Source organism: Lynx rufus, unplaced genomic scaffold (genome assembly GCF_022079265.1).
Source record: "Lynx rufus isolate CCGP_SWC_20201006 ecotype Redwood Valley unplaced genomic scaffold, mLynRuf1.p SCAF_2, whole genome shotgun sequence".
NCBI classification, from domain to species: domain Eukaryota; kingdom Metazoa; phylum Chordata; class Mammalia; order Carnivora; family Felidae; genus Lynx; species Lynx rufus.
Window position 1 is genome coordinate 40,983,714 of NW_025814834.1, and position 13,740 is coordinate 40,997,453.

Sequence of the window (13,740 nt, forward strand, 5' to 3'; positions counted from 1 at the left end):
AGTGCATATTTAGAACCATCTACTTCATTCCATAGGTCCTCAGTACTGAGAAATATATCTTGGTTGTTTTATTCTTCCCACAGAATAGAGAATGGTGCATTCATTAAGCTAAACAAATATGTATTAGTAATTAGTGTATACACATCCGTATGTTTATATTTGAGTGAATGTGAGCATCGTTATTAATGTCCAAGTTTTCACAAGGCAATCAAAGCCGGTATTTTGAAAGAGAAAAGTAGGTTTGTGGCAACTCTATTTTTATTTAAAGCATCTATTTATGTCCTGACAGAAGTGATAATGATTTCTAAATGAAGTAAATTGGTAGGTGTTTGCATATGCCAATGAAGATAAAAAATTATACAAAATTACCTATGGATGTTTAGAAGATGACAAGTTCATAAATTCAGATGTAAAGGTATGACCTCCTGAAATCTGACAGAAGATACTGGAAATAAAAGGGGAAAACTGCAAAATAAAATCCAGGGAAGCCTTTTAAAAAGGCAAAGTTCATAGATGTGTATGGGTGTGTGTCTAGTTTTGAATGATTATATAGAAATTAGTGTCAGCCATTAGGTTTTACATTACTCATTTTGAGAGAGATTTATGAAAGAATTTCAGAGTAATAGTCCAGAAAAAATAATTATACATGAAACCTGTTGAATGTTTCAAACTGGTAATTAAAAAAAAAAATCAAATTATAGAGATAATCTATGTAGAGGGTTTTTTTTTTAATACCAAAATTTATTCTGTGGGAGGATTAATTCTTTAAGTCAGATAATTAATTCTCAACAGAACTAGCTTAATCATCATTATGCTATATATTAGGGGGGTAAAGGACAAATTTCTGTAATATTTTTATGAAGAAAAAATGAGGTTTTCATCATTTGTAGACAGTAAGAATGTCAATTTCTTAACAATTCCACAATAATACTTTTGCTCACCTTCTTCTTCCCCTGAAAGTCTTTTTCTTCCTTTCTTATAAAGATTATATACTTCTTATAAAGTATATAATCTAAACCACTTGGCACTTACCACTGTTTCCCTGTATCTACTCTTTCCTTCACTCTTTATTTTTTCTCTACAAAACCATATGTGCCCAATAATTTTCTTTAAACCAGTTCCAAAAGTTTTTTAGAGCATTTTATAACAGGGGGAAATTGGTGTGCGGACCCCATGGGGTGTCAGCAGGGGCAGCTCAACTCTGAGTAAGTCACTATCTTAGTCTTTTTGAAAACAGTATTTCCTCTTGTTTTCTAAATCACTATATTCATGGTAGTTGAGCCCAGATCTCTGACACACTGAACCAAATGTTGCTCATAGCTTAATGGGACATTGTCTTTTTGTGAATTTGTAACTTTCATTTCTATATTTTTAACTTAAACTTTATTTCTTTACAGAAGTTTTAGGTTCACAACGAAATTTGGTAGAAAGTGCAGAGAGTTCCCATATGTCCCTTGTCTTCGAACATGCACTACTCCCCCCATTTTCAGTATTCCTCACCAAAATTGCATGTCTGTTACAATCAATGAACCTAAATTGACACACTTTATCATACAAAGTTCAGTTTACATTGGAGTTCACTCTTGATGTTCATTCTATGGGTTTCACAAGTGTACAACGACATATTATCTACCATTATAGTATGATATAGAATAGTTTTAGTGCCCTAAAAATCCTCTGGTTCTGCCTACTTATCCCTTCCTCCTCTCTAACACCTGGCAAGATCTCCCTGATCTTTTTACTGTCTCAATAGTTTTGCTTTTCCAAGAACATCAAACATTATTGGAATCATACATTATTGGGATCATACATTATTTTTCAGATTGCCTTGTTTCACCTACCAATATACATTTAAAATTCTTCCGTGTCTTTTTGTGGCTTGATAGCTCGTTTCTTTTTAGTGTCGAATAATATTCCATCGTCTAGATATACCACAGCTTATTTATCCATTCACCTACTGAAGGACATCTTGGCTGTTTCCAAGTTTTGGCAATTATGAAAAAAGATGATGTAACATACATGTGTAGGTTTATTTGTAAACCTAAGGTTTCAGTTCATTTGAGTAGATACCATTGAGTGCAATCACTGAGTCATAGAGTAGGGGTATTTTTAATTTTGTCAGAAACTCGTTGTCTTCCAAAATGACTGTAGCATTTTGCATTGTTCCCAGCAATGAATGAAAGTTCCTCTTGCTCCACATTTGAAGCACCATTTGGTGTCGTCAGTGTTTTGAACTTTGGCCCTGCTAATATGTGTATAGTAGTATCTTGCTGTTTTAACTTGCAATTCCTTAATGATATATGATGTTGAACATTTTTTCATGTTTGCTCTATTTGTTTACCTCCTTTTGTGAGATAGGTGACCATTTAAATCTTTTTTCATATTTTTCTAATTGGTGACTTATGAAGGAAAAGGACACGGTGAGGTGAGGCAGCTGCCCAAAGGGAGTTAGGGAGTCAGCTGCTCATTTACCAACATGTCCATGTTGATTTTTGTTTCAAATAATTCATAATGATTCATATGTGATTCACAGGTTCTTAGCCCAAGAAACAGTATATGATAGATACGATGTGTATGTGTGTGTCTCAGAATGATAATTTCATTGGCATATCTATCATATATGGAGTAGATGTTTTTCACACCTTAACATTCTCTATGTAGAAAAAATTTCTTCAGAAATAATCCTATAACATTAAGTTACATTTTCTTGATTAACTATTTTTTTAAGTTTTATTTATTTTTTAAGTAACCTTAAATAATAACCTCTATTCCCAACATGGGGCTCAAACTCACAACCCTGAGATGGAGAGTCACATGAACTTTTGACCGAGCCAGCCAGATGCTCCTTGATTCATTGTTTTTAAAACAAATTCAAAAGAGATTTTACTTTTAAAGCTATCATTTAATATTCATGCATAGACTAAAATTTGCACATACCAAAAGCAAAAATTAAAACTCACAGTTCACATACTATTTCACAGTTTTTAAATTATTATAAACATAACTAAAATTTTCAAGTAGCCACAAACTATAATAGCATTTAAGTGAATCAAGTTCTTTTCTTCATATTTATATTCACTGTTCTGTCATTGTTTAATTGAAATTACTTTTTAAAATTCAGAATATGAAGAGCCTTAAGAGCCCGGAGACCCAAATTTCTCTAAAAGCAAGCTCAACAATTCCCAACCAATTTAAATTTAATCTCCAAACAAATGCACATAGCTGAGTCCATGTGTGTTGGGTTGTAGCTGTTATTGACAGTTATTAGAATTAAATTCCATGTAGAATACAAAATTTATGAAAGGAAAAGTAATAAAATATGCCTGTTTAATACTTGTATATGTGCAATTAAAAATTAACAGTAACCACAAAGATTATTTAGAACTCAGAACAAGAAATATTTTCTCAGATAAGTATTTTATGACTGACATTATTTAGAATTGCTGGTCCATAATGATAATATAAAGCAGGCTACAATTTAGTTAGTCCATCATTATTTTAAAATTCTATACAGACTGTATACCCCATTTTTCTTGCTCTCAGGACAGACTAGTCTCAACCAGATCACTTTGATTGAAGATTTTTTTAGTGGTCCAAAATTATTATTTCATATATTAATCTCTTGGGTTAGTCCCACAGCTGCATGATTATACATGTGTGGGGAATGGATTTACCACTGATTCAGCAATATTGTTACCCTTATGTTCCTGGAACACCATTGGAAATGTCATCATTTTATAACAGTATGTTGAGTGGAAGCTTTAAAATAGTTTTTGTTTGTTGTGCTTCTTTTTTTTAATTTCTTTTAATGTTTACTTTTTGAGAGACAGAGAAACAGCGTGAGCAGGGGAGGGGCAGAGAGAGAGAGGGAGACACAGAATCTGAAGCAGGGTCCAGGCTCTGCGCTATCAGAACAGAGCCCCACGCGGGGCTTGAACCCAAGAACTGTGAGATCATGACCTGAGCCAAAGTCTGACGCTTAACCGACTGAGCCAGCCAGGCACCCCTGTTGTGCTTCTTAATTGAGAGCATATTTTACATTGGTAATAATAATGGTGAAGAGGCTGCAACAAGAATTTAATTTTTAATCTAGAATTTTAGATGTAAGAGAAATATAATTTTAAATCTAGAATTTATATATGAACCAGAAGAAATATAATTTTAAATCTAGAATTTTACACTTAGTTGTTTTTTTTTTTTTACAAAAGCAATGGTGAAATAAACACAAGGTCAATAATCTATCAATATAGAAATTAAGTGAAATAAATGCAATAGAGTATTCACCATCAAGAAATCAGCCCAGAAGAAGTGGAATGTAAGAAGCAATGGTGTCAAAAAATATTAGACTAGTGTGCAAACCGAATTATCTATCAATAGTATAAAATGGTGGTAATAATAGCTACTTTTATTTAAACAATGAATTAGAATTTTAGATAATAAGATATAAGGGAAGAAAATATTTTGGAAGACGGACATAATCGATAGGATAATATTTTACAGGAAATGTAAAACCCAGATATATAGATTTAACAATTAAAATTAAAACTAAAATACAATATAAACAAAAGCTGTTGATTCCAAACTAGTAGAGAAAAGATAAATGAGTTAACTTTATTATCACAGCAGAAGGTAAGAATGAAGTAGAAAAGAGATATAGGAGAAGAATGCTAAAAATAAAACACAAAATGAATTAGAAGGAATAAATTGAACAAGTGTGGAAGCATCAAACTGGCACACATGTAAGCCAGAAAACTACTCTGTGATAATCCATACTTCCCTCATTTGTCTTTCATAACTTCCTGTCTTACTGTCTTAAGAATTGCTCATAGCATCCCTAACTTGCTGCCCAGGATTGCTGCAAGACCTTGTATTTGTGTACCCAGTAAGACTGGCAGCATCTTGCTCTATGAAAGCAGATTTTCACTGTAAACTTTAGGTTATTGAATCATTGCTTTGAGTCCCTGTAAATAACCTCATAAAGGAATGATTGCTTTGTTAAAGGACTCCATGTCAGTTTCTTTGCTTGTTTCACCTGACAGTATAATTTGATTTCTTATAGTAGGTTGGTTGAGTTGCCAAGCTCTATGTAGTGTGGTCCTAATTCCATAGTTGGCAGAGAACCCAACATACATTCAGACTTGTTCCCTAAAATACCACTTACACTTCAATTTATTCTAATCCAAATGCATTTTCTTTTGTATCTGTCATGGTTTTATCTACTTCTAATCCTCAGTCACCTAAGATAATTCCTGCCTCTCATATGTTTCCTCACTATAATCTACATTTCTCACTGACAAAACTCTTCAAAGCATGACTTAGATTTGCAGTAGTCACTACAGAGATTATGTAGTGTTACCAAATTGGTGAATTTAAGTGAGTTGTGATGATTAATTTTATATCTAAAGTTGGCAACCATATTGTGCCTATTTGTTTGGTCAAACACCAGCCTAGATATTGCTGTAAATTTATTTTTTAGATAAGATTAACATTTAAATCAGTAGGGGTGTGTGTGTGTGTGTGTGTGTGTGTGTGTGTGTGTTTCTATATAGTAATAGCAAACCATCTGAAAGAGAAATTAAGAAAGCAATCCTATACACAATAATATCAAAAATAATACCTTGGAATAAATTTAACCAAAGAGGTGAAAAACCTATACATTGAAAACTATTCGATACTGATAAAAGAATTGAAGAAAGTACAAATAAATGGAAAGACATCTCATGTTCTTGGATTGGAAGAATTGGTATTTGAAAATGTCTATACTACTCAAAGAGACCTACAGATATGGTTGAATCCCTATCAAAATGCCAATCACTTTAGTAAAGCAGATTATCTATTCTCCATAACATAGGTGGGTCTCATCCAAACTGGTGAAGGCCTTAAGAAAGCGGAAGACAGGATTCCTGAAGAAGGAATTCCACTTCAGACTGCAACATGGAAATTCTGCTCTAGTTTCCAACTTTTGGAGTCAAGACTGCAACATCAACTCTTACATGAATCTCCAGCCAACTTGCTGTATGGATTTTGGAGGTAGGCCGCATAATCCGCGAGCCAAATATTTCTTTCTTTCTTTCTTTCTTTCTTTCTTTCTTTCTTTCTTTCTACCTACCTACCTACTCCTGTTGCCTCTATTTCTGTTTCTCTCCTACCAGTTTTGTTTCTCTAGCGAACCCTGACTAATACAAGATACTTACAAAATAAAGGAGGATATATTTCAAATATTTCAAATATGCTTCCTGTGATTAATACACTGAAACCCCCAAGAAAAACACATATTCAAATTTGGCCTTCTTAAAAGATAATCTTGACTAAAACAATAAAAGGAGTATTTCTCTTGATCTATTTGAGGCTTTGCCTCTCTATCCTTGTCTCCCTATACTCCCAATATATACCCAGCCACAGATATTGCTTGGAAGAACTGCCCCTCAATTCACCCTAAAAAAAGTGTTCAAATTTCCAGTGTCATGAATGGTCTCCACAAAAATTGGTGCAGTTAAGGACTTTCCAACACCTACGAAAAACTAGCAGGAATTCACTTAATATTTAACATTTTAATCGGTATCAATTAAACCTCTACCAATTCATTTATATGCTGGTCAGTCCATCAGAACATGACACATAGATAAAGCCTGCCAAAGTGGAATCAGCTCAGTGATTCTAGGGACTCTGTAATGCAAAATACAAAAAAAAAAAAAAAAGGGAGGGGGGCTTCGAATAGTCAAACATGTGGGTGAGAGTTATATTCCTTCTGAACCAGTTTAAGATCAATATCTGTGCCGAGAACTCTGGCAATTTTTGCTTCCTGCTTTTGCTGCTGTACTTCCTCAATTAGCTGCCCTAGAAAGAGTACACAAAGTTAAGTTTTTCCTTTTTTCAGAATTTGCATGTCTTAAAATATCTTTAGTAAACTCACATTCTCAACTGAAACTTTGCTTCAGTATTCTAGTTTTAGAATATTTTTCTATGTACAGTATTTTGAAATTTTCTCTGTTATATCTATTTTTAATATTGCTATTTAGAAATATGCAATTCTATCTCTTGACTCTTTCCCTTTGACTGGATCTTTAGAGTAACTAGTATCATCTTTCTATGTTATGCAATTTCAAGATGAGTGTGTCTTTTGCTGTAGGCATTATTAATGGTACTTGGTGTGTTTATATCTGGAGCTTGTATGTCCTTGAGTATTGGAGAATATTCTTCAATGTCTTTTTCATAATTCCCTTTGCTATATCCTCTTCCTCCCTTCCTCCCTTTTCTCTATCTTTTGCTCTTAATCTCACTCTTGCTCTCTTTTTTTGGAACTCTTACATTTCTCCTCCTGACTAAATATTTTGATGTTCCTCTTATTTCTTTCTGGGTTCTGTCTCTATTCTTTTTCCCTGCTCAGATTCATGGGGATATTCTTCACCTTATAATTTCAATACTTATATTGATATTTTTAAAAACATTTTTAAATGTTTATTATTTTTGAGAGAGAGACAGTGAGAGTGGGGGCAGAGCAGAGAGAGAGGGAGACACAGAGTCTGAAGCAGGCTCCAGGCTCTGAGCTGTGAGCACAAAGCCCGATGCGGGGCTCAAACTCAGGAACTGTGAGATCATGACCTGAGCCGAAGTTGACGCTCAACCGACCGAGCCACCCAGGTGCCCCCAAACTTTTATTCCCACTATCATTATTTCAACTTCCAAAGGATCTTTTGTTTTGTTTTCTTAATATTGTTTAATCATTTTTGTTTCGGAGAGGTGATATATGCTTTTATATCTTTCAGGAGAGCAGTACAATATGTTTGGAAGCTTGCTCTTTCCTGTTTTGTCTGTTTCCTCTAAGTTTATTTTATCTGTTCCGTCTCTTTCTCTCTCCCTTCCTCTCTCCCTTTCCCTCTCCCTCCCCCCTTTCTTTCCTTCCTTCCTTCTTCCCTTCCTTTCTCCCTTTCTTCCTTTTTGATTCTTTTTAATTTCACTTTAAAGATTTCCTCAAATCTTTATTGAAAATCAGTGTCTCTCTATTCATACATAAGAGTGTAGCACTAAAACGTCAATTAGAAGCGTTGTATATACATGTGATTGCTGTTGGCTACATTCAGCAAGCATTACATGACATTGTCATTTAACTGGAAAGACTTAAATTGTACTGTCCTCTTAGTCTTCTTTCTCTTAGGCAGATCAGATTCTTCAGAGAAATTTTACGATCTTGTATTTCCCTAGTATGATGTAATTTATATATTTTTTCAAAAATAAACAATGTTATGATTATGGACATATATGTACATATCATATTTATAGCATATATGTCAAAATGTATATTCATAAATATATTTGTCTATCAACAATACATAAGACACCTATATATGTCTCCAGAAATTACATGCATATGTGTATACAACTACAGATATGTATGCGTGTGGGAATATAGAAACTGAAATTGAGAAAGGAAACCAAAGAGACCTCATGTTTATCTGCAATTATGTTTTGCTTTTTAAAAATGTTCTTATGAAAAAATTAGTTAAGGTTAATATTGAGTAACTTCAAGTGGTAGCTGCACAGGGTTCTTTTTAATATTATTTGTTGTACTTTCTTTTTCAAAGTAATAATGATAAACTCTACAAGAATAGCTAGTGTATTGGAATGGATATGGTTTCTCAGGGCATAAAGGCATCTAGATAGGCAATCAGGGACTGATATCCAATCTAAAGCACAGAATTGAATAAGCCCTGAAAAATTTACTCCTCTCCTCAAAAATAAATAAATAAATAAATAAAATAAATAAAAAGTTACACTTTTTTCACTCAGAAGAGGCACACCTTTACGAATTTTATTTTTTTTTATAAATGTCTTACAGGTAGTAGCAGCCCTGCCAAACAACATAGGCAAGTTCACTTCTAAGGCCATAATCAACTATTCAATGTCAGATTTGGGGAAAATTACTTAGCATGTATAAACTTACATTTCCCCTCCCCTTATCTAGACATAACATACGCTTCTTAGGTTGTTACAAGGATTATGTTATTGCCACATTCCCTTCATAACTTTGTAAATGATTTTCTTATTGCCAACTAATCACCGTTGAACACATACATCCTGTAAAATGGAATGTGAAAAACTATTTACTTGATTGATTTTTCATATTATAGTTCATTCATGGAATTTTCATGAGAAATACAGAATTGATTGAGTTAAAATTTTGAACCTAGTCAAAGGAAATTGAAACTTTTAATTTCATTGGTATCAAATTAAATATAACTCCCAATATTTTAAAATATATAGTAAGAAAAAATACCACCAATGGGGTGCCTGGGTGGCTCAGTTGGTCAAGCATCCAACTCTTGATTTCGGCTCAGGTCATTATCTTGCAGTTGTGAGATTGAGCCCCATGTCAGGCTCTGCACTGACAGTGTGGAGCCTGCTTGGGATTATTTCTCTCTCTCTTGCACTGACCCTCCCCTGCTCATGTTCTCTCTCTCTCTTTCTCTCTCTCTCTCTCTCTCAAAATATACATGAATATATTTTTTTAAAAAGAAAAAATACCACTGAGAATTAATAACAATTTCATTATTTCATTATTTTTACTTACTTTTCATTCATATTTACCTTATTTTAAAACTGTACATTTTTATAAAACACACACACACACCCAAATATATATATATATATATATATAGTTGTTGTCATTTGTCAAGAACAAACAAAAACATGTAGACTTAGAAGCAGTTAATAAAGAGACCTAAAAAGTGTACATGTTAGAAATGTATGTAGATACATTTCCTCATATTATCAATGTTTTCTTTAACCCTAAATTCCTCCATTCCTATCAGTAATAACATTTCTAATAGTGAATTCTTGTTTGGATTAGAAATAGCCATTTAGTGGGACATTTATATTACATGTATGAAGAAATCCATTATTGCCTTAATGGCTAATCAAATGTTAGTTTCTCTATGGTAGTGTTTATCTGCATAAACTGGTTAGATTGAACAAGCCAGTAAAAATAAAATTCTTTTTAAAAACAACTTATTCAACATTTTGGTTAGAATATTTCTAAATGTTTTCAAATTATTTGTGTATTTTTCAAATTATCTTGGAAATAGTTTTCTGTGGTTTGTACTCCTGTGGTTTATGTTCCCATGTTCAGACTACTCCTAATAGCCAATTATTTTTGCTAAGGTAGCTGGGATTGGGGAGGTTCCAAGCTTTAGCCACCTGCTGTATTGGTATTAGTCTCTTTACTGATAAAACCCTCAGCCATGACTTAACTCCCATTTCCCCTCATAGCAAGTTATGTTTTGTTGGCCTCCATATGCTTTCCTATCAGTGCTTCTTTATTCCATTATTGATCCATCAGTAAGTTTCTATGATATTGATTCTATCAAAAACAAGATTCAAAAACTAGCCCATTTTCCTAATAAGAAACTCTTTACTTTTTATGCAGATTTACTTATCACTTCCAGAATTAAAAACTCTCATCTTTAAAAATAAAGTGAATCATGACTCTTTATCAAGCTACTGGTCTAATGGCATTGGTCTCCTGGCTTATAAAAGAAAATTCATTCAAGGCATTTTGTCCCACAATAGTAAAAGTTTGCTCCAAAGTGTTTCGTGCCCTCTGTCTTTTATATAGAAGTGGCTGAAAACTTTATTTTTTGTATGACTTCAAGGGCACCATTTTATACATGCTGTTTAAATACAATGTTATAATTTCCTAGAAAAAAACTGGAAGTGATGGGCCAATAATCATTTCCACCTTGCAGTCGTTATATCTGTTGAGTGAAGAAACAACTGGGTAAATGATTTGAATTTCTTGTGTTTTTTAACATTTCACATCTGAAAGCCATGACTTCAAATTATAGTCATAGACCTTGACTATGTGTTTATTTCAAGAGAAAATGTCCAGGGTATTCAAATTTGTATTTAGTAAAAACAAATATTCCATACATTATTGATTATTAGACAAAGCAAATGTGCGTGTAACCTTTGCATAATCCTAGGAGACACCTTTAAAATATTTCATGCTATATTATTATTATATATTTTTTACTTAACAATAAAATTAAGTAAATTCATCTCGAGTCTGTAGATATTATATGCTAACTTTTTAAAGTAAATATCTTCAAAAATGAATTTAGAGGATGCCCATGACACAGCATGTTTCTGAAAATTGGATGAAAATATGTATTGCCTTTTATTTGTGGATGCAGTATTCAGCTATTTGTCCCAGTTTGAAGGTTTTGGGGGTGTTTTGCTTTGTTTTTTATTATGTCCTAACTATAGGAGTTTTAGGCACTACTGAGTTGAGTGTACAGGAGTCATTTGGGCAATTAAAAAAAATTTATTATGAGTGACAGTTTTATAATTGTTACAAACTAAATAGGTAGACATTGATGGGCCAGGGCATCAACCATGGACTAGAAGTTATTACTCTTCTCATGGTCATTGGCTGGTTTATAGTCAAAGGCTCTGGTATAATGGTGCAAAGATACCAATCCCAAAAAGAGTAGAAGAGTTACTGGTCAAGTGCCTTTGGTATCTCCAAGCTTTCCAGAACACAGATTCAACACATTCCCTGGGCACTTGGCTAGTGTTCTTTTTTGTTGTACTTCTCTCTCTCTCTCTCGTCGTGGTTTTGTTTCAGAAACAGCAGGATACTCTCCAAGCTCGGATCTTTTGGTGTCTATAACCCTCCCCCCACCAACTACGTTATTACATTTCTTTTTTTTTTTTAATATTTTTTTCAACGTTTATTTTATTTTTGGGGGGACAGAGAGAGACAGAGCATGAACGGGGGGGAGGGGCAGAGAGAGAGGGAGACACAGAATCGGAAACAGGCTCCAGGCTCCGAGCCATCAGCCCAGAGCCTGATGCGGGGCTCGAACTCACGGACCGCGAGATCGTGACCTGGCTGAAGTCGGACGCTTAACCGACTGCGCCACCCAGGCGCCCCCGTTATTACATTTCTATATACATGTATATCTCTTTCATGATTACATGATCCCCAGTGATGTGACAAAGTTGATATTTTGTTTATTGTTGTGGTTGCTGGATTCAACACAGAGCATGAAAACTAAAATAGTGCAGAAAACCGTTGTTAATAAATGTTTAAGTAGAGGTAGGATTTAAAGCCTCATGGTTTGAAAAGTGATTCAGGGGTTAAGAAGTGGACTCACAGAATATTCAATGATGATGATGATGATTATAATTATGATGCTGGTGGTAGTGATGATGTGAGATTGCCTATGATTAGAATAGAAGGAATTGGGTTATTTTCTGGTAGACCTTTATGAACAACTGAATCTATTTGAGAATTATAAGATGCCAGTATTGTATTTGGAATTTATGTGGCTTTTTTTTTCATTGTATAAAAGATTAGAACTTGACAATACAAGGGATCTGGAGATTGGTAAAGAAGTTATTATTACATCTGTGATAAAATGTAGTAAAGAATTCAAATGAAGCAAAAGAAGGAGGAACTGACTGGGGAAGGAGGGACAGATACTTCACTAGTTGAATCAAGGAACCTTGATGACTGATTGAATGTGATGAGGGAGTAATCAACTATGATTTGAGGTTTATGAAGAAAAATAAACACTGTATATAAAAGTCTGCTATGTTCCAAAAATATCCCCTGTGGAATGTGAAGGGAGATGTTAATTTTATCTCCTTTCTGCATTTTCAGTAGCAATTCAGGGACAAGGTAACCATGTACCAAACTTCTTTCCATTATGGATAATATTTTCATAAATATATTTATTTTTCTTGATTACGTTGGTTAGCCCCTTAGATACTTTAATTGCAAGAGTCACTTGTGTCAATTTATTAGTACTCATTCATTTAGCAGACTGTATTTTTTAAAGAGGTGATTATTGCTTGATGTGTTTTTTCTAATGCTTTGTAGAGAAGATTTTTGAATATAATCACCTACAAAGACCTGGCATAGAAATCAGTATTCTTCTCAATATGAAATTTCTGTATCTGTAGAAGTACATACATGAGGAAGAATAATTAAGAATAAAAAGGTAGGAAGTTAAAGCATTTAAAGGTAAAAAGATTTTAATTTCCATAAATATGCTACCATAGTTAAAATAAAGAAAAAAATATACATCACATATAGATAGTATAAGATAAAAGTAACCCTAACTTCTCTCTCATTACAATTTTGCAAAGAAAAAAGTTGCAAGGAGAAATTGTATTACAATATATTTTGAGCCATCATGTTCATTTTATTATAAATTATAATTTATATTTTTGTTCACATGTGGGTTAGTAGGAACATCAGTTAAGGGTACCTGGGTGGCTCAGTCAGTTAAGCGTCTGACTTCTGCTCAGGTCATGGTCTTGCAGTTTGTGGGTTTGAGCCCTGCATCGTGTTCTATGCTGACAAGCTCAGAGCCTGGAGCCTGCTTCTGATTCTGTGGCATCTCTCTCTCTGCTCCTTCCCTGCTCGCACTCTGTGTCTCTCTCTCTTTCAAAAATAAACATTACACATTTTTAAAAAATAAAAAAAAAACAGTTAAAACAGAAAACAAAAGTCAAGAGAGTAAACATGTAGAGGCGCCTTGGGGGCTCAGTTGGTTAAACATCCTAGTCTTGGTTTCTAATCATGTCGTGATATCACGGTTTGTGATTTCAAGCCCCACATTGGGCTCTGCATGGTACAGCCTGGAGCCTGCTTGGGATTCTCTTTCTCCCTCTCTCTACCCCTCCCTGACTCGTACTGTCTCCGTCTCTCAAAATAAATAAACTTACTTTAAA